Here is a 21,862-nt window from a genome sequence, read left to right on the forward strand (position 1 = left end):
GAAAAGGATGACACAGAATTCAGGAAAAAAGATTATGAGTGTTTTGATAATTGTAGTGGATGTGGCATATTAGCAACATCACTTAGTCCATGAAACTTTTTATAATAATTGAAATCTCTGCTTATTTTGCAATGGTAGTAAGTCATCCATGCACAGAAGCCAAAGATAGAGACAATTATTTGGAGACATTCATGGTTCAAAAGTAAATTCAGAATTCTTCACATAGAGATGGCAGTTGAATGTGGGCTGGCAGATGAGGTTACACAGACAAAGTATGGAGAAGAAAAAAAGGCAAAGATTGAGAATAATGAGATGCTTTATTGAAAGCTGGAGGGCTAATGAGAGAGATTTCTGCAGAGACTGAGTTAAAAGAGAAGTTAGTTCCATAGACAGTGGACAAGCAAAAGATGGGTTGAGAGAAGTCAGATTAGTAAAAAGTAGTATGAAAAAAAGTATAGAAAAAGTAGAAAAATGTTAAAGGTGATAGACAGGATAGAGAGTATGAAAATCTAGTAATGGATCAGAGAATGAAAAAGAGAAGGTCATTGCAGGCTGTCAAGAGCAGTTTCTGTTAACAGCTTCATTTTGGTTGGTGCTGAGGGAAGGGGACCTCAGGCAGTTGCTGTAAACAATGAGATGTGAGAGGGAGAAGAGTGATATTTAGCCCACGAAACAGGGTTGAGGCTGGGGTGTAAGTACTTGCATCTCAAAAGATCAGCTAAATCATACAATGTCAGTGAGGAGTCTCAGATTTTAGGAGAAGAGTAAATTCTAGTGCACCCATTAATTTTCAAATTGTGTTTTATCCCAAATAGAATAGACAGTTTATAGCAAGGTTAAAAATATAGCTAGAGTATAGAGGTGGGCTGCAATCACAGATTTTCTTTAGTGTTCATGAGACTTTGCCATGTTATCTGTACTCCAGTACAATACATAGTTGAAAATAATGCATAGAACTTATTTATCTCAAAGGAAGAGTTTGAGATTAAAGTTTTTGAATCCTGTAATCCATGAATATGAATTTTTAAAAATGTTTATGATACATTACATATATTTGAAAACTACAGTGATTTGATTCTAAATGAGTGGCTAGAATAACACATCATTGTTTCTGTATGGAATATGTTTGTATCTTTCAAACTAATATCTCAGCTACTGTGAAAACAATTCTTGTTCAAAAATTTTTCTGTGGACAGTATGATGTTTCTATTTAGTCCTATATTCTAGCTGTTAACACTAAAAGTAAATCATGTTAATAACTGATTTTGTTTTTTTCATATTTTACCATTGAAAACTTTAATTTCCATCAAGGGTCTGAAAGCAAAATAGAAAATTTCCCATTGAGCTGCTGGGTGACCTATAGCTGTGAATGCTCAGTTTATCTATACGTAAAGTGGCTTCAGCAGTGTTTAGTGTAAGTAGTTAAGAAGCTGGTAAAGTACTATCCTCAAAATCATTCATGATGTAACCATTGTCAAAAATACATATATATTTTTTCTGTACTCTTATTTCTTAGCTATATTTTCTGTCTTTCCTTCCTTTTTTTTTTTTTTTCTTGTAGAGTTCATAACTATCATTAAAAGTTTATATGTAGAAATGACACTGTTCTATCACATCTACACAATCTTTTTCTTTTAGCCAGATCACATTTATCTCTCAACATTTTCTTTATATATTTCTGTGATGTATTTAGAGACCTAAAATGCCAGAGATATATTTGTCCTTTTAGAAGATACAAGCTATTAAAAGAAGTCCTCCTGTTAAAAGTAATTTTTATAATGTAAGCTGGGCATGAATTCAAAAATACTATTACACTTTGAACATAAATGTGTTAGACTGAAATCACAAAATTACAGTGGACAATAAATAAAACTCCAGGGCTGCAGTTTTACTGCAATGGTAAGATTAATTCCTTTTAGTCATTGAAATTATCACAATATCATTAATGGCAGAATTTTTCTGGGAAACACACCAGATTGTCTCATTCCAACAAGTTCAGGCTTCATCCATTAGAGTTCAATCAGTGCCATTCTTTTAATTGTTGCAAATTTCTGTATACAGTTGTTGTGATGAAAGCATTAGATAACAATAGCAAAACCCAGTAACACACATGCAGAGAAAATCCTTCTTAGTTTATTTGTGTCAGAGAACAATACATGAAAATCATGTGCTGTTCTCTGTATCACGTATATGTTCTCTGTAATCAGAGAAAATGTGAAAAAGAATTGTATGTGAAAAGAATTAAAAGATTGCTATTGGTCACTTAATGTAAGGTTACAGTTTTTTATTGAGTTTCACTGAAAGAATTTGATGCTAATAGCAAAACATTAGAAACAGCAGTCCTTGTAAATTAATTCATTATTATTATATTTTGTTTATGTGCATTTAAGCCACATTATTCAAAATACCAAAACAACAACAAAAACCCACCCAACCCTCTTCTGTTGTCTTTCAGAATGTCTTTATCTTCACGTATGCAATACTGCTAGATATTTGAACTTATCCATAGAATATGTGACCACTAGTAGATTTTCTAGTGCTTTACAAAACATAGAGTGTGCCTAACACCTGATAAATACACTTTAAAAAAACACAATCTGCATTTATGTTTAAAATTATATTATAGTTCAACATATTATATCATAGCTATGTAGAAGAGTACTTGAAAAAAAATATTTGTAATTGTTGTACATGTAGTTTCAAGACCTCTGGGAAACAAGTAACTGGCTGTTTTCTTATATACTCTGTCTACACAGAATGGCTTCTTTGTAGTCAAAAGCCCTATGTGTGTCTCCTTAATAGTGTCATTTTCAACATTTGGAAGAATCAGTGTTTCCAGGAGACAAGGCATTATTAAGTTTCATATTCTTACAGCTTCCTTTCAGAGCCCGGTCTTTAATTGTTGACCATGGCATTTAGACAATAGGTTCTTTTATCCAGGAGTTTGTGTTGGACAGTTCTGGTTTTGATTTTTAATGTGTGAGAGAGGTGCACTTTAAGCCTTTGCTTAACTGGTCTTATCTGAGATGACTGTGGCCGGGCGTTTTCTCAAAAATTCCCTGGAGAGCATGCATACAAAGCTCCTTGTAAAATTTAGTTTTAATAGCTATATAATCCTAACAATATTGGTGAAGAGAAATGTTATCTAATGTCCCACAGAGAACCTTTCCTTAAATTGGTTAAGAATGATTATAGACTTACACACAACTAATTAACTGTACCTCTCTTAACTGCAGAAAAGAGATCAGGATTTGTCTATTTGATTGTTTTCTAGCCCTTTCCCTTTTTCTTTTTCAGAAATAACAGGCAACGTATTATCAGTGATGTGCACTGTTATTAAAATGCTGTATTTTGCAGTTAATAAATGGAAATTTGGGGAACTAATTTCAATTACTCTGTTTCCTCTATTATTCACTCTGTAGGGCTCTCTACATTTGTACCTGATACTGAGGATTAAAGTTGTACAGAGTCTAATTGATAATGACTGTGCTAGCAGGGTTCCCAAAGCACTGTTGTTTATTTCCCCCTATGTTGGCATCTGTGGGCTGCCAAACACATATGGAGGGGAAGAAATAAAAAGAAATAAAGCTGCTCAGAATCTGTGGTTCTGTTCATTCCTCTTGTATGATCATTAACATCATGATATGGTCTGCACAAAATATGTTGGTCCAGAATCCAGTTCTGAAGTCCTTTCTAGATGCTAGAAAAAGCTCCCCTGACTTTGCAGAATCTGACTTTGGCTCAGCTTTTCTACCCTAACAGAGGTCAATCCTGTTTTTCTCTGTCGAGATGCAGTTTGTATTACAGTGGTGTCTAGTTAGTTGCTTCTGTTTCCAGTAAGCTGGTATTTTAATTTATCTTTTTTAATCGCCTTCTTTAACCAGGATTGGGACAGTCAGAAATTGATTATAACATACACAGAGTCAATATTATATACTGTGTGAAGTAATCCCCATCAGCTACATTTTAGAGTATTAGCTGGTCTTGTCAGATTCTATTTGAAATAAGGACCCTGAAGTTAATCTTCAATCCTTTCTAAAACAGTAGCCAAGTCATCTGAAATAAACTTCAGAACTGTCTGGATGGAAGAACTGTCTGACATACTTGTGCTACTCTAAAAATTACAGATCTTACCTGCATGTATCAATGAAAACATGAAATGCGCTCCTTCTGATTTTAAAAGGGTCTGAAGTTTAAGCACATTTCATGGTAAACAAATACAAAGTAACTTGATGAAATGAAACCACCATCTGAAATTTTGGCTGAAGCTGAGATTTAAGATGCTACGTAAGATTCATATTTAGAGTAAGTATGAGTTTCAAACCATGTAGCTTTATAGTGTGGGTCTCATTGACACACAGGTATTTTTTTTTTCTTTTTTGTATCTCAAGGATAGTTGGAAATCTCAGTAACGCATCTATTGCTTAAAATATCCCTCTGATAACAAGGCCAGTAAAGCATAAATTGCTTACCTTGACCTGTAGTAAAAGAGGCCTTTCTAACAGTGTTAGTTATGGCATCTCTGGTGACACATGCAGCCTTAGGATCTGAACTCACAGGATCTGTGCTTTTAAACTTGCAGGATCTGTACTTCTAAAAATAATAATAATTCAGGCTGTTTTGCTCCCAGAAACCAGAAGGCATGATATGACACAAGTTCACAGAGCTGAACTCTCTTAATCTCTCAAACAGGATGGCTGCATTGAGGCTGCCTAAGGAGAACAGCCTCTGGGCTGTGTTCATGCCTGACTAGTGCTCAGGAACTGTTTTGGAAAGTGCTAATTGGTACTGGCCAAAATTAGGCCAGGGACATTGCCACGGAGTAACAGAAGAGATGTCTGTGTGTCTGTGTACTGGGTCTCTGCCAGATCAGGGGCTTTTAGTTTCCACTGAAGGCACAGCTGTAGTGTTCTGCTATGGAGTTAAGAAGGGAATATCTTCCTCTTTGGACTGTAAATCTAAAAGTTTATTTTCCCTTGATCATAATGATGTCTCTCACCATTAAATTAACTTTTTTTTTTGGGGGGGGGGGGGGTCATTCATTTTCTTAGTCTGGAGTTGTGGGGAGGAGGTATGGTACTTGTGATGTTTATTTTCTTCTGTGAAAAAGAAAATAACATCACGCAGCTGTCTTTTAGCAGTTCATTAAGCCTTACAACTAAGTACTTTTCACAAGGGAAGGGTAAATCATGATAGGTATGTTTTGACAGATTTCTTAGCATGGTGTCCTAGGAAAACTAGACCTTTGCAATCAGATGATGTCGGAAGAGATGAAGGAAAGGAAAAGAGGGCAGGGGAGATGGAGGAAGGGAAGGAGTCTGTTTATTTGTGTGACCCAACCGTTGTGCCATGGTCTGTTCTTTCCCCCTTTGTCAGCTGATTATGTTGGAAACCATTAGCTGCTTTCAGGCAGGTTTGATAAAGGATACAATAACTTGAGCAGAGAAGAGTTCCCACTCAGAAATTCCCAAATGAAAAGAGTAGTTGTAGCAGAAACAACCATCACCACACACTTCTGAGAGAGACCTTTTATTCTTTAACATCAGGAAAGACTTTAGCCAGACCTTCTTTGACATTGAGATAATCATCCAGCAGACTAAACTCATAAGAAAGTGGACTTCATTAATTCTTGTGCTAGCAGAACTGCTTTATTATTATTATTATTATTTTCATGGAAACTTAAAAAAAAAAAAAAAAAAAAAAAACACAACACTGTATGAACATGAAAAAAATCAGTTTTGCTGAAATACTTTTCTCAAATAAAGTCTTCTAGTATTATAATATACAAATGTGCCTACATACATACGACATGTTTTCTATGAAAGATAAGCCTTCATACCTTCAGACACACACGTTTCTTTCTTTTTTTTTTCTTTTTTTTTCTTTTTTTTTTTCTCTGAAGAAATCTTTGTAGTTTAAAGTTGCATCATAATGTCATTATTTTCTTGTTAGGCTTGTCTTTCCTCAATTGGTAGATTTGCATTTTACAAAGTGGCTAAAATAGTCTAGCTTTTAAAAACACTTTGAATTGTCTGGTCTGAAAGACTTCAGATGAGGGCACAATAATTTTTATGGGAGTTAATTATTGTGCTGAGATCCAGTTGAAATTCAGTCTGAATGCCTGAAAGTCAGAGTCACTATGGACCATCTTGTTGATTATAAAAACATCACATTCAGAACAGCTCATTCTTTTTCTTATAAACCACATGCTGTTATAAACAATGGAAGATTAAAATAGCAAATTTTAAATCTGATAATGTTGGAAGTATTGAAACGTGGGATTAGAAATTAGAGAATGACTGATTAAGAATAAATATATAGACAACACTCATTGCTTAATGTGTGCTACATTTGCGACGTACTGGGCCTGTGCTGTGCTTAGGCCTCCAGATGAGCCCCTGGGGCCCCAAGAACCAGATCAAACCAACCTTATGGTTCGGACTGTGACCAAGGGCTCAGAGATAAGGAGGATTGTTTTTAAAAGGACAAGATAAAGAATGTCAAACATGCAAGGCCTTGAGATAACAGGACCCTCAGCGCCTACCACCAGAAGGCACCGCGCAAGCGCAGATGGGAGGAGTTTATGGAAATGACTTCTTGGAGCTAATCTTAATACTAAGCAGGCCTCTAAGTCATATGCTTGACCGGGGCAGCTTGTAAATCGCGCAGAGACCTCTGGCTTGCAGCATAGTCCCCATAAGGGAGCAGGGTACCCTACAGGCTGACCGATAGAGCGGTCAAGGGGGGTTTGCTGACTGGCCGCTAGTGATCTTGGGAGTAGATCGAGCAAATCCGAGGTTACTGCTGCATCCCAGTTTTGGGAGCCAGGACAGACCTGCTAATGACTGTATAAGAAGCAGGAGAAGGGTAAGCGGGCCTCTCACAATTTTGACAAGGTCACCTGCAGCTGCTGGAGGAATACTAACTGGAGTGTTAATAATTGTATGTCTTATTTGTAAATGTCCTGGTATTTTTTGTTGAAAATATTTGTGTAAGTGTATGTGTTTAAAACAAAGTGGAATGAATCACTCCACGAAGAACACAGTCAGAGACAATACTTGTTTGGTTGGTTATCGTTCTAAATTATATTTTCTTGTGGTATGGATGAGATGTGCTAGGGGCCTCTCTGTGTGATTGTGTGATTGTGCTGTGAGTGAGAGGCAGAATCGCTGCGAAGCGCGTGCGGAGTTCCAATCTGCGGTTCCATATTCTCCACTAGGGGAGCGGCTGGAGATGAATGAAGGGCATGACAGACTGAAAAGAAGTGCTGGTTTATCCAAGTGTTCATGGTGGTGCCCAATATATGTGCCCAGCGGTGTATCTTGTGATCCTATTTTTGCTCTTAAATGTTTTGAGTGACAAGAAGAAAGGCGGAAGCATTATCTAAGTAACAGTTTAGAAATTTTGGTATATTCACTGTGGTGTTTGGTCAGTTTCCCAAGTATAAGGGGGGAAGGGGCTGACTGATTATCAAAGTGGCAGAAAGGAGAGAGTCACTTCTTTGATGGTTCGGGCTTGAGCCCTGGGAATTTGGTAAGAAGGGGGAGAGCAAATTTATTTAGGCCTCAATGCCTTTTTAAACCCCCATATTGATGGATACGCAGGAGTGATTCCTTGTTTTGTATGGGCTTACTAACAATGCATGAAAAAAAAAATGGCATTCGGCTTGAAATTCGGTCCTGTTGAAATGTAAATTTTGTGGAAAAGGTGGTATTGTTTGTCTAGAAGACGGAAGGCTGAGTGCTTCGGTTGTTTTCCTGAAGTCCTGTGGATTTATGATTGGAACAGGGCTCATTAATAATCTGAAATAGTGAAGTTTGTATGTGGGAAGAAGGGTTTAATCCCAGAGAACTGGGACATTTGGGAAGAAGATTAGGAAAAGATAGTAAAAACCTGAAATAAAAAGGTTTGTGTGGGAACTGAAACAAGGGACAGTATCTAATAAGGAATAATAATAAATAAATGGGAATGGGAAATCAAGGAGATGAGTAATATCCAAAACAAAGACGTTTTAAAGAAAGCCTCCTTGGGTGCATATTGGCACATTGGAAGGATATTGTTAGAACTGGGGGCACAGAAAACAAGAGGACTTTCATTAAGTATTGCAATCAATAGTGGCCACTATATAAGCTAAATGGCCACTTTATGGATCAATCTACTAGAACACTATCTTGCAATCAATGTTGGTTTTGAGGAGAGTAGGGAAATGGGATGAAATGTCGTATACTGATATGTTGTTTCAGCATCTTGGAGGGAAAAGGTATGGAATTAAGTTGGCCCCTGACTGAGCCTTTGGTGCTGGCATTAGAAAAGTACAGGATGGAGAAAGATAAAAAAGTGTTAAAAGAGTTGTTGAAGGTGTTAAAGATGTGGCATGTAGTATTTAATAAAGCTGTTTGAAGTTGAATGATCAGGGAAAGAGGATGTAGGGATATTAATAGTTCTGCCTCAACCCGAGGCTGAGATCTCAAAATTATGGGTGTGAGCCCTCTGGGGCAGAGGGACCATGATGGGTCTGAAAGAGTTGTTATGGAAACAGAAAAGCAGCTAACTCTGAAAACAACCTGAGTTCATGTGTGAGCTCAGATTGCCAATGGGACTGCTCAGGGAACTTTAAACGATCACATTCCCTTGACTGACCCACCCAACTGAGACCCTAATCACCCCATAAATTATGAATGGTTATACTGAAATCTGGTTAAATTGGGAACTGAGAATTTGTTCTAACAAGATCCAAAAGAAACCCCTATGGAATTTTTAGACCAACTTTTGAAATGCAATGAAGAAAAAAAAATTGGACCTGGCTTCAGAAAACAGAGGCAATTGTCTAGCCTCTTTCTAGGGCAATTGGCCCCTTGATATCAGAAAGAAATTGTCTTAGGCTGCAGGATAAACTTATAACAGTCAGGAATAATGGGGACCTGGGGCATCTACCCTAGCAGGTCCACTGGTTGCCGGGTCCTGCACCTGAGACGAGGCAACCCTGGCCATACATACAGACTGGGCGACGAGACGCTGGAGTGCAGCCCCACAGAGAGGGATCTGGGGGTCGTGGTTGACAGCAAGTTGAATATGAGCCAGCAGTTTGCCCTGGCAGCCAGGAGGGCCAACCATATCCTGGGGTGCATCAAGCACGGCATCGTTAGTAGGGCAAGTGAAGTGATCGTCCCACTCTACTCTGCGCTGGTGCGGCCTCACCTCAAGTACTGTGTGCAGTTCTGGGCACCACAGTACAAAAACATTAAACTGTTGGAGAGTGTCCAGAGGAGGGCAACGAAGATGGTGAAGGGCCTGGAGTGGATTACGTATGAAGAGCGGCTGAGGTCACTGGGCCTGTTCAGCCTGGAGAAGAGGAGGCTGAGGGGGGACCTCATCGCGGTCTACAACTTCCTCGCAAGGAGGTGTGGAGAGGCAAGTGACCTATTCTCCATAAATACCAGTGATAGGACCCACGGGAACAGGGTGAAGCTGAGGCAGGGGAAGTTCAGACTAGATATCAGGAGGAGATTTTTTACTGAGAGGGTGGTTGCGCACTGGAACAGGCTCCCCAGTGAAGTAGTCACTGCACCAAGGCTGTATGAATTTAAGATACGTTTGGACTGTGCACTAAGTCACATGGTCTAAACTTTTGGGTAGACCTGCACGGTGCAAGGAGTTGGACTTGATGATCCTTATGGGTCCCTTCCAACTCGAAATATTCTATTCTATTCTATTCTAAATAAGGCTAGGGAACGAAGAGAGAGCCTTGAATTTTTTGTTGGTTCAGGGAGCTTCTTTGTGTTAATTAGTCTGTCGATGTAATAGGAGCAATTGGCCAACAGGAAAAGGCATTTTTTTGCAATGCTTGAAATTTAAATTGGGAAAAATGATTGGAACTACAAAATGAGAAAAATAGTCAAGTTTGGTTCATGTTACTAGATTTAAAGGATACCTTTTTCTGTCTGCCCGTGGCAAATGAAAAACAGAAACTCTTTGCCTTTGAATGGAAAAATCCTAATAGAGGATAGAAAACTCAGATTACTTGGACAGTGTTACCACAGGGGTTCAAGAATAGCCCCACCATATTCAGGAAAAAACTAGCCTGTGATCTTGAAGTTTGAAAGACCCCTTCGGGAAAAGGGGACACTGTTGCAATGTGCAAATGATAGCTACTGAAGAAGAAAATGAATGTGTATCATGGACTATTAGTTTACTAATTTTTTCAGCACTAATACTATGAACCCAGCCTCTTTCCTCAGTAACAGAATTTCCAGATCACCAGATCTTGCATCAAGACCATGGGCATGGTATACTTCAGCTGACCAGACTTCTAGGAAACACCCCTAGAAGATGTGGAGGATTGGTACATAGATGGCAGCAGCTACTTCTGCCAGGGATTTCACCTCACAGGATATGCGGTAACAAACATCAGCCCAAAAGGTGGAAATCATCACCTTGATAAGAGCTCTTGAGCTGGCAAACATTTGGACAGATTTGAAATATGCCTTTGGTGTGGTGCATGCACACAGGGCAATTTGGAAGGAGAGAGGACTTTTATCTTCCTCAGTTAAACATGCAGAAGAGGCTGATAGCAGTTATTAGGGAAGAAGGAAAAAGGAGGCCTCAACAGGAACAGCCCCGGCTGGGCAAGGATCAATGTGCCCTATGTAAGAAATTTGGGCATTGGAAAAATGAATACCTGGAACAGAAAAGAAATGGAAAAGGGAACTGGAGAAAGGAGGTGGTGGTCACGCATGCAAAAGATGACTGAAGAGGACCGAGAAAATCTACCCCAGCAGATCCGCTGGTTATAAAAATGAAGCTGGGGAAGGAGGGAAAAGAGGTGGAACTTCTGGTGGATGCGGGGGCAACATATTCCGTTTTATATAAAGCATTAGTATCAGTAGGGGAATGATTATGTTGTAGGGAAGGAGGGCAACTGGCCAATCTGAAATAGCATATTTCTGCAAACCTTTGAAATATATATATGGAAAACAGTGGGGCATTCACAAGTTCCTATACATGCCCAACTCCCCGGAGTCACTCCTAGGGAGAGATTTACTGGAAAGATTACAAGCAATCATTTCATTTAAAAATGGGGAGATTATTCTGGAGGTAAATGATCAAATATATGTGGAAGTGTTGAGTTTGATATTGACAGCTATTGAAACCAAAGAGTAAATTAGTTAGGAAATCCTAAGTCAAGTGTTTTCCAGAGTATGATCTTCTAATGTACCAGGGAAGGCGAAAAATGCACTTCCAATACAAATTAAACTTAAGGAAGGAAAACAGCCAGTCAGAATTAAATAGTATCCCTTGAAAAAGGAAGACAGAGAAGGAATTAACCTGATAATTGATTAAAATGCTTAACACCAGAGCTAACTTGGTTTACCGTTTTAGACCTGAAGGATGCCTTCTTTTGCCTCCCTCTCCATGAAGCCAGCCAAAAAATCTTTGCATTTGATTGGAAAAACCTTAAGTGGGCACAAAACACAGCTCACATGGACAAGGTTGCCTCAGGGATTGAGGAACTCACCCACCTTGTTCGGAGAACCACTTGCAAAGGCCTTGGAGACCTGGGAAACCTCATCAGGAGAAGGAAGGCTGTTGCAGTATGTAGATGACCTCCTCATAGCCACCCAGACAGAAGAAGAATGTGTGGCCTTGTTGTGGTTTAACCTGGCTGGCAGCTAAACACCACACAGCCGTTCGCTCACCCTCCCCCTCCCTCTCTGGGATGGGGGAGAGAAACGGAAAAAGTGAAGCCTGTGAGTTGAGATAAAGACAGTTTATTAAGATAGAAAATAATAATGATAATAATAATAATATGTACAAACAAGTGATGCACAATGCAATTGCTCACCACCCGCTGACCGATGCCCAGTCCAACCCCGAGCAGCCGGCCCCCACAGCCCGGCTAGCCACCCCTATATATTGTTTAGCATGACGTCAGATGGTATGGAATACCCCTTTGGCCAGTTTGGGTCAGCTGTCCTGGGTTTGTCCCCTCCCAGCTTTTGCTGCACCCCCAGCCTGCCCGCTGGCAGGACAGAGCGAGGAGCTGAAAAGTCCTTGGCATAGTGTAAGCATTGCTCTCCAGCAATTAAAACATCAGCATGTTATCAGCACTCTTCTCATCCTAATCCAAAACATAGCACCCTACCAGCTACTAGGAGGAAAAATAACTGTCCTAACTGAAACCAGGACAGGCCTGGACGGGGATTGCCCTGGGAATACTAGCACAGGACCTGGGCCCATATCGAAGGGTAGTTTCTTATTTTTCTAAGCAGCTGGATGCTGCCGCCAAGGGATGGCCAGGATGCCTCAGAGCCATTGCAGCAATGGTGCTAAATATCCAGGAAGCACCCAAGTTCACCCTGGGACAGAAAATAACTGTGCTAATGTCTCACACAGTGTCCGCAGTGCTGGAAGTGGAAGGCGGTCACTGGCTTTCCCCACAAAGGTTCCTGAAATCAGCAGAAACCAGTGGAGCCAGTACACTATGACTGCCTGGACACCATCGAAGTTAACTACTACAATCTGAAGGACACTCTGTGTGATGATGTAGAAATATGGAAGCAGCTACGGCATCAGCAGAATACAGCATGCTGGGTATGCAGTTACCACTTGCAAAGATGTAATAGAATCTGGACCTTTGCCAACAGATACCTCTGCAGAAAAGGCTGAGATAATTGCTCTGACCCGTGCCTTAGAAAAACCAAAGGCAAGATATACATTTGGGGTTGTACATGTACACGGAGCCATCTGGAAAGAAAGAGGATTGTTGAACTCGCCAGAAAAAATAAATAATAATAATAATAATAATAATCAAACATGCAAAAGAAATAATGAGATTATTGGAAGCAGTTCAGCCGCCTGAAAAGGTAGCAATTATTTACATTAAGGAATATCAGAAAGTGAGCTCAGAATTGGAGGAAGGAAATGATCTGGCGGACAGAGAGGCAAAAAAAAAGTGGCAGAAAATGAGGTAGCAACTGAAGGAGCCCTGATTCCAGATGAGCAGATTCCCCTTGAAGTTAAGCCTGTATATAACAAAAAGGATAGAAAATTAATCAAAAGTCAAAAGGGAAAATATAACCAAGAGGGATGGGAACACCAGAAAACACATTGGGGAATAGACGCTTTTTATAACTATCTAATTGGAAAAAATATTGCCAAGAACTTATATGCTACCATCACTCAAATAACTTAATGTGATCTTTGTCTCCAGACTAACCCCAAAAATGCCCCCAAACCAAAATTGGGTCAAATTGTAAAAGGCCATGGGCCTGGGCAACAGTGGCAAATTGACTTTTCTGAACTTCCAAGGAAAGTGGGTGTCGATATTTACTGGTGTTAACAGATACCTTTTCAGGATGGCCAGAGGCTTTCCCCAGTAGGACTGCCAAAGCCCGAGAGGTAACTAAGTCTCTTGTAGAGAAAACTTTGAAACCACGGTGGGAAGGACTATACCAGGTGCTCCTTACTACCTTCACTGCAATTAAGATCAAGGAACAGAGTGCCTGGATTCACCATTCTCAAGTGAAGAAAGCTCCAGAAGCCCCCTGGAAAGTAACACCGGGTGACGGTGAATTGAAACTAATGCTCAGTCGAGCAAAGTGAGGACAGGAGTATTTAGTAATATAGTTTGCAGAAATGTAGTTAACAGAATTGTTTTATTTTTGTGGCTTATAGTTGTAATTGTGATTCAAGAATTGGAAGGTGCCTCTATGATAATAGAGAATGGTGAGTGACCTTGGTCCAAAGCCGTAATAACAGAGGATAAGAGCATTAATGGAAAGTTAGCAGTAATGTTTTTTTGGCGAAAAAATGGTGACCATTTACATACGTTATCAGAATGGCAAAAATTAGGGTAAGGGTGGACACACCAAAGAACCATAGGGGATGAAATTAAAATAGGGTGCTGAATGATTAATGAAACGACCCGTAAGAAAGTAACAGGGATTTTAGTAAAACCGATTTCCAAAAGTGGCCAACAAGAAGGTTGTATCTGCCCAGGTAAATTAGATTGTTGGTATAATTTTATATTAACGCAGACCATAGTAATTAGCTGGTTTTGGACTAATAATGGCTGGACAATATGGTCACAAAAGCAAGCACACCTCGGGGACAGGACACGAAGAGACTTAACTGGAATGCTAGGGACAGGATTAGGAGTTTTAAATGGGAATTGATTCAGAAATATTGATTCAGAATAAGCTGGCCACAGCAACAAGTGATTTGACAAAACTAAAACAGCCCCTACAATCATCCTTATTGGCATTGGGAACTAGCCAATGGCAAGTTTCAAAGGTGTTACTGAGATGGGAAAAGGCTGAAGACCAAGACCACAAACTAATAATAGATGAACTTAGTATGGTTCAAGATAATGTATTTTAGCCCTTAGTTGTATACAAGCACAGTTATGAATGCAGGCAACAGCTGCCTTGATCATTAGGGAAGGAAGTGAAAGCATTTTCTCGGCTGAAGTCCGAAAGACTCTTTGGGACAATGCTAATGATTTTGAGAGGAAGTTCCAATCTTGGTGGACTCTGGTAAATTTTATCTATGATCCCATTGTTAATATGGCTACTGCCTTTGTGTTTACTATACGTAATGCCACAGTTTATGTTATCCACCCCATATCCACTAGGATTAAACCATGAGGAGACAGTGCTCTATCCTTCGGAGCATAGAACATGGGCACGGATGGGGAATGGGAAATGGCAGTCTGTAAATATGGAATCATGTGTTACCCAGGAACAACAAGGATTTATTTGTGAAAACAACACAATTGATGCTCAGGATGTATGTCTTGACACTGAGCAAGGTGTTTGCCACTTTGAAATTCATCCAAATACTAGTCAAAAGACTGTGCTTGTATATATTGGTCCAGGCTGTTTGTGTTTAAGAACTGCTTGTGCTTTTGTAGAAGTAGATAAGGAAAACATAACTATCCCTAGCAAAAAATATTCTAACTTTTGTATTTGTAACTTTGTTAGAAACATCGGGTGTGATTTTCTATAATTGGCACTAGTGGTATTCCACCAGTTGATTAAGTCTAACAACACAATGTATCACAAGTTATTACCTACACATATTGGGATGCCCTCTTTGGATGATTGCCAACTGCAGCTGGGATTTTGAACACATTATGTCACCCAGTTATTGTTTTATTGATATTAGTTGGTATAAGTTTGATATTGTCTTTTTTAATGCTTGTTTGGAATTGGAAATTGTTACAATGAATGGCAATATTAGCTTCCTTGACGAAAGTACATGACAAGGCATTGGCGGATACATATCATAGAGACTGGGAAGAAAAAATTTTATATTAAGTAAAAGAATTTACTAGGTTTTCCAGAAAAGGGGGGACTGAAACATGGGATTAGAAATTAGAGAATGACTGATTAAGAATAAATATATAGACAACACTCATTGCTTAATGTGTGCTACATTTGCGACGTACTGGGCCTGTGCTGTGCTTAGGCCTCCAGATGAGCCCCTGGGGCCCCAAGAACCAGATCAAACCAACCTTATGGTTCGGACTGTGACCAAGGGCTCAGAGATAAGGAGGATTGTTTTTAAAAGGACAAGATAAAGAATGTCAAACATGCAAGGCCTTGAGATAACAGGACCCTCAGCGCCTACCACCAGAAGGCACCGCGCAAGCGCAGATGGGAGGAGTTTATGGAAATGACTTCTTGGAGCTAATCTTAATACTAAGCGGGGACAGGTTATACGTATGTAGAGATGTTCTGGGAAACTTCATGCATATGTAACTCTTTGCTGTATATAAGCAAAGAAAGTTGCCGCGTTAGGAGCACAGGACTTTGGTGGGACTACCCCCCGTGCTGCCCAGCACTGAATAAACATACCTACTTTGCAGTCTTACTGACTGTGGAGTCCGTTTTCCTTGAGTCAGTATCCTGACTTCTACATAAACCGAATCCAAACTCAGTCATGCAGATAGCACTTCTTGAAAATGGGTAACATCCAGATGCAATACTATATACCACAGGTATTCTGCTGTACTTTTTAAATTTATCAACAGTCCTGGCTATCGGAGGAGGTCCCAGTTGACTGGCGGCTAGCAAATGTGACGCCCATCTACAAGAAGGGCCGGAGGACTGACCCGGGAAACTACAGGCCTGTCAGTTTGACCTCAGTGCCAGGGAAGCTCATGGAGCAGATTATCTTGAGAGTCATCACGCAGCACTTGCAGGGAAAGCAGGCGATCAGGCCCAGGCAGCATGGGTTTATGAAGGGCAGGTCCTCCTTGACGAACCTGATCTCCTTCTATGACAAAGTGACGCACTGGGTGGATGAGGGAAAGGCTGTGGATGTGGTCTACCTTGACTTCAGCAAGGCTTTTGACACCGTTTCCCACAGCATTCTCCTCAAGAAACTGGCTGCTCTTGGATTGGACTGGTGCACGCTTTGTTGGGTTAGAAACTGGCTGGAGAGCCGGGCCCAAAGAGTCGTGGTAAATGGAGTCAAATCCAGTTGGAGGCCGGTCACTAGTGGCGTTCCCCAGGGCTCGGTGCTGGGGCCGGTCCTCTTCAATATCTTCATTGATGATCTGGATGAGGGCATTGAGTGCACCCTCAGTAAGTTTGCAGATGACACCAAGTTAGGTGCGTGTGTCGATCTGCTCGAGGGTAGGAAGGCTCTGCAGGAGGATCTGGAGAGACTGGACCGATGGGCCGAGGTCAACTGCATGAAGTTCAACAAGGCCAAGTGCCGGGTCCTGCACCAGGGAGGTGAGTGGTTGGAGAGCTGCCAGGCAGAGAAGGACCTGGGAGTGATGGTTGATAGTCGGCTGAATATGAGCCAGCAATGTGCTCAGGTGGCCAAGAAGGCCAACAGCATCCTGGCCTGTATAAGAAACAGTGTGGCCAGCAGGGCCAGGGAGGTGATCGTCCCCCTGTACTCGGCTCTGGTGAGGCCGCACCTCGAGTACTGTGTTCAGTTTTGGGCCCCTCACTACAAGAAGGACATGGAGGTGCTTGAGCGAGTCCAGAGAAGGGCTACAAAGCTGGTGAGGGGCCTGGAGAACAAGTCTTACGAGGAGTGGCTGAGGGAGCTGGGCTTGTTCAGCCTGGAGAAAAGGAGGCTCAGGGGTGACCTTATCGCTCTCTGCAGGTACCTGAAGGGAGGCTGTAGCGAGATGGGGGTTGGTCTATTCTCCCACGTGCCTGGTGACAGGACGAGGGGGAATGGGCTAAAATTGCACCAGGGGAGTTTTAGGTTGGATCTTAGGAAGAACTTATTTACTGAAAGGGTTGTTAGACATTGGAACGGGCTGCCCAGGGAAGTGGTGGAGTCACCATCCCTGGAGGTCTTTAAAAGACATTTAGATGTAGAGCTTAGGGATATGTTTAGTGGGGACTGTTAGTGTTAGGTCAGAGGTTGGACTTGATGATCTTGAGGTCTCTTCCAACCTAGAAAATTCTGTGAATCTGTGATTCTGTGAAATTTCTACAATGTTGTTTAAACTACAGAAATAATATATAGGAATGGAAAAGAAAGGTAAACTTCCAACTGTGTGATTCTGTATTCTATCCTTGCTTAGCAGAAAAAAATAGCAGAAAATAGAATAGCATATATGTGTGATATATCAGTATTTTTTTATTCTTTACCTTTTGCAGTTTTCAGTCTAGTAGAAGTAGAAAACATTTTGGCAAAATAGCTTTGAATAAGTCATGAAGCTCTGATAGAACAGAAAATGACAAACATCAGTTAAATTAGTTGTGTAGATGACTGGATGGATGGAACAGCCTATATATAAAATAAAAGTTCATAATGCAGCAGAGTTACTGCAAATGCTCCTCTGACTCATTGGTAGCACTGAAGCATTGTCTCAAATTCAACATAAAGAGCTTTTTAAGCAGAAGAATAAAATTATTGAAACATTCATAAACATCTATTAAATCTACTTAGTTCTGGAATAGCAGAATCATGTGAATTTCAGTACCCATACACACACGGTGGCAATTTTATGCAGTTGCTAGACTTACCAATGAAGCAAGAAATGTGCAAGATTTAAAAATAAATAAATGAATAATGTTCCTTTCTAACAGACATAGGTAACTTCTTGTAGCAAAATAGGAGAAAATCTCTTGAAGCATTTAAGTTCTCAGTGAACATACACATTTTAAAAATTATGAATTAGAACGATGGGGGACACTTCTGTGTGTACTTCCCAGATGTCAGTATGCAATTCCTTGTTTGTTTAAATGAATAAATGCACATGAATCACGCTGACATTTCAAATCTGTATTCAGAACAGAATAAACTTAATAAAGGAAGCCTTAGGCCACACATTAAACAAAGTGAAGAAAACTAAATGCTGAATGGCTTCCCATTTGTCTGAGCATTGACCGCTTTGTATGGAGAGTTAAGCAGAAGTCTTCTGAAGAGAATTTGTCCTTGGGCATAAATACATTTGTATTTAGAGCAGACACTCGAGTAGCATGGCCTGCCTACATTCTGCATTTACCAATATTTCAGTGCTTTGTGTTTCATATCTAATTAATGTGTTTTGGAGGCAAAAGGGATGAGAACTTGCTTGTGATACTTCATTCATTTCTGTTTTTAATTTTTGAACTAGAGAATCAGGCCTTACAAGATAGACAGTGACACAGTGCACCTCTGTCTTGCAAGAGACTTATTTGCACGGAGAGGTTTGGCTGAAGGACATAGTGCTAGCGCAAATTCACTGGCAAATTCACAGAAGACTGAGAGCCTTCTCCTGCTAGCATCTGTCATGTTGGCACATATTTCAAAGCAGCTCTGTAATGTGGTGAAGATGATGGGGTGCTACATGCTGCATTCGAGGTACTGCTGCCACCATGGGTGTTTGTGCACAGTGCTCAGAGCAGGAGCAAGGATGTGAGGTGGTGAAGAAAGAAGCAGTCTTGTTCCTCTTTGGGAGAGACTCAGGGCTGCACAGTTCCTGCTGCTGAATGAACCATGCAAAAATCAAATGCTTTTGTGCACTTTCTTTGTGCTACTTCCAGTCTCTTCAAGTATTTTTGAAACTTCATAACACTTGAATGAAAAGTCTCTTCAAGAAATCTGAACAGTCAGTGTCACTAATGCGGTGAGCTCGTTGTCTTTTGTCCATACGATAGAATTCGTGGAACGATGGTTTTATGATGGAATTGCAAGGAGGGCCATACCGTACGATGGAATGAGGGTCAGCATTTTGATCCATCATCATCTGAATTCTTTCTAGGGCTGGAATTCACATTGTCACAGCAGTACAGCTCTGAGACTAAGGTAATAAGGGTATTCTAAAGGGTCTTCTAGTCTGACATGAGAAACAGGAAGTTTTCCTTCTGATCTGTGTTGTACCAGCTGGGTAGATAGCAGAATAAGATTGCAGTATCTGGGATCCTCACACTACACAGGGCAAGCAAATCCTTAGTTTATCTCTGTTGTTACCGATTTTCCCTTGGGATCTAAATTTCTCAAAAATGTTGACAAACAGAACAGGAAAATGATGTTGCTGGTATCTGTGATTTTTTTTTTTTTTTTTTTTTTTTTTTTTCAGACGCAAGACTTCCCAAATGCTGTAAGAACAAGAAACATGATTCTAAAGAAGCCATTTGGCACCATGACTGAGACATTGACAAGTCACTGAGGAATGTCCTTCAGTTTTTTGTTTGTTGTTTTTAGTGCTACCAGGTAACTCTCGTCCTTGGGAATCTTAAGCGTAAAACTTGAAGTGTATATCTAGCAACATACAGAGATCACTGTTATGTCTAGAATTCATTGACTTCAGAGCCTGTGTCAATTTGGGAAGCAAAGTTTGGGTTATATTGTTCTACTGTTAAAATACAATGCATTGAGATAATCTCTTACACAGCTACTAAGTGGACATGTCATTGTCTAATTGTGCTTGCAAGCATCTGAGAATTACTTTAAAACACACCAATGATTTTTTATGTTTTTAATGTTTGCCACCTTCTTTCCTTCTTTCTTATACATGTCACAGCATGATTCTTAAGAATTAGTGTGTCCACTAGTAATTTGTAGTAACATGCCATTCATAACAGAAAAAGAAGTTCCATCTTGTTAAAACTCCATATTTCATTTGTTTGGCTTAATGAACCTTCAGCTACGTATTCATGAGACTGTGCCTCTGGATGAATGTGGAGGTGGAATTACCAACAAATCCAGTGCAACATATTAAAAATGATCTGTAAAAGGTTTCAATTTTTTTATTTCTGTGAAAGGAATTAAAACTAAGACAAGAACTATAACTGGAACAAAAAATGGCACCAAGTAAATTAATTGTAATGAAACTGACTGTAGCAATGGAGAAGAAAGGTAAGAATCTTGGTATTTAGAACTTCAAGGTCATTGTATTTTGGTTGCTTTCAGATTTTACAGCGTGGAGAATGAAATGATTATACCAAAACTGCATATACGTTAGTTAATTGTATATGATTTTTCCATTAAGGCTGTAATTCTCATTTTTAGAATTTCCCTTTTAAAATATTTTTTCTATTCATTTCCTTCCCAAGACTGTCATGCAAATAGTTTACATTGAACAATAAGAATTGATTTTCATTCTTTCTTGCTCTATATTCATTTAAATGGCAAAAATCATAACCAAAGTAAAACAACAGTGCAGATGTAATATATTTTTATGTCACAAATCATAAAAAGTATAAAATAAGGCAACAATTTGTTTTTGACGTGCCTAAATTACTCATAGGAGTCACTACTTTTTTCTCTGTCAAAGTCTTTTTTGAGTCTCACAATGTTTTAAAAGTAGTTCATGTGCAAAACCATTATAGCAGGCATACAAAATGCTATCTAATTATTCCATTCAGAGAAATCTTAAAGCTGCAAATTTTAGGATTTCAAAGATGCCACATGTCATGGTCTGGCTGCAGGGTATTTGTAAGTACATTGAAAATTCTGAAGAGTACTAATTGTACAAGTCAAATTTTTCTGATACAAAAATGTTGCAGGGTACTTGGAGTAAAATCCTGTTAAAAAGCTTAACACACAGTGGTGTGTTAGCTGTAGGAGCTATTTTGCTCTGTGCTGATTAGAAATAGGAAATTTCTCAAACCACTATTGTAGCTAGAGTTAAGGTACTACAGAATACATGTATATTTAAAACAACTTTTGTTAAAATATTTACATTCTTCACCTCAACCTACAAAAAGCATCTATTAGACTTATCTGGAATTAGCTCATTGCAGTTATGCAGTTAATTCGTATTGCTCAGTTTTACATGTTTTAAAACCTAGCTGCATGCCTCACCTAACTATTATAGCACTGCAATGGAATTTACATTAGGAAATGTTCCCTGGGGGGTGTCCTTGTAGGAGAAAAATATAATTGCAATACTATCTGGCAAAATTCTATGAGCTTATCAGAGATAAGAGTTAAGCTAATAGCGGTGAAGATGATTTCTCTACTACTTAATACAGGATGAGTTAAAGAGACGTGTTGCTGTGATACCGGATTAACTGACCCAAAACAAACAAACAAACAAACAAAAAATAAACAGTAGATGTGAGTACAGCCCATCCTGACGTGCTAAGAACAAGAGCAGAAATCCTGCAGGGCCCTGGGAACTCCTGCATACCCCTGCTGGATCCTGCTGTTATGAACACACCACAGTACTTTTACTTTTTACTATATGTGTACCTAAGTCAAAAAAGAGTCCACATTTCCAGTACTTTTTCATGAGTCAAGCAGCAGTCCAAGCCACCAGCTGCAGCTAGTGCCACACATGGTCCCTAACCTTTCCAACCGGCATCAGCCAGCATGTAAAGAGGAAGTCTCTTACTAGCAGGGTAAAGCTTTTGCTATTGTCAAAATGGAGAAGATAGAACAGAACGTGTATGCATTGTTC

The 21,862-nt window shown here is 39.8% G+C and overlaps 1 long non-coding RNA gene across 3 annotated transcripts in view; it reads left to right on the forward strand.

Annotated features, from left to right (window-relative positions):
• LOC118166538 overlaps nucleotides 1-21,862 on the forward strand; it is a 360,867-nt gene that overhangs the window by 269,801 nt on the left and 69,204 nt on the right. For all 3 annotated transcript variants that reach the window (XR_004750563.1, XR_004750562.1, XR_004750561.1), the window contains one exon: nucleotides 19,538-19,671. This is a non-coding gene — a long non-coding RNA (uncharacterized LOC118166538). The remainder of the gene's footprint in view (nucleotides 1-19,537; nucleotides 19,672-21,862) is intronic.

This window comes from Oxyura jamaicensis, chromosome 4 (assembly GCF_011077185.1).
Source record: "Oxyura jamaicensis isolate SHBP4307 breed ruddy duck chromosome 4, BPBGC_Ojam_1.0, whole genome shotgun sequence".
NCBI classification, from domain to species: Eukaryota; Metazoa; Chordata; class Aves; order Anseriformes; family Anatidae; genus Oxyura; species Oxyura jamaicensis.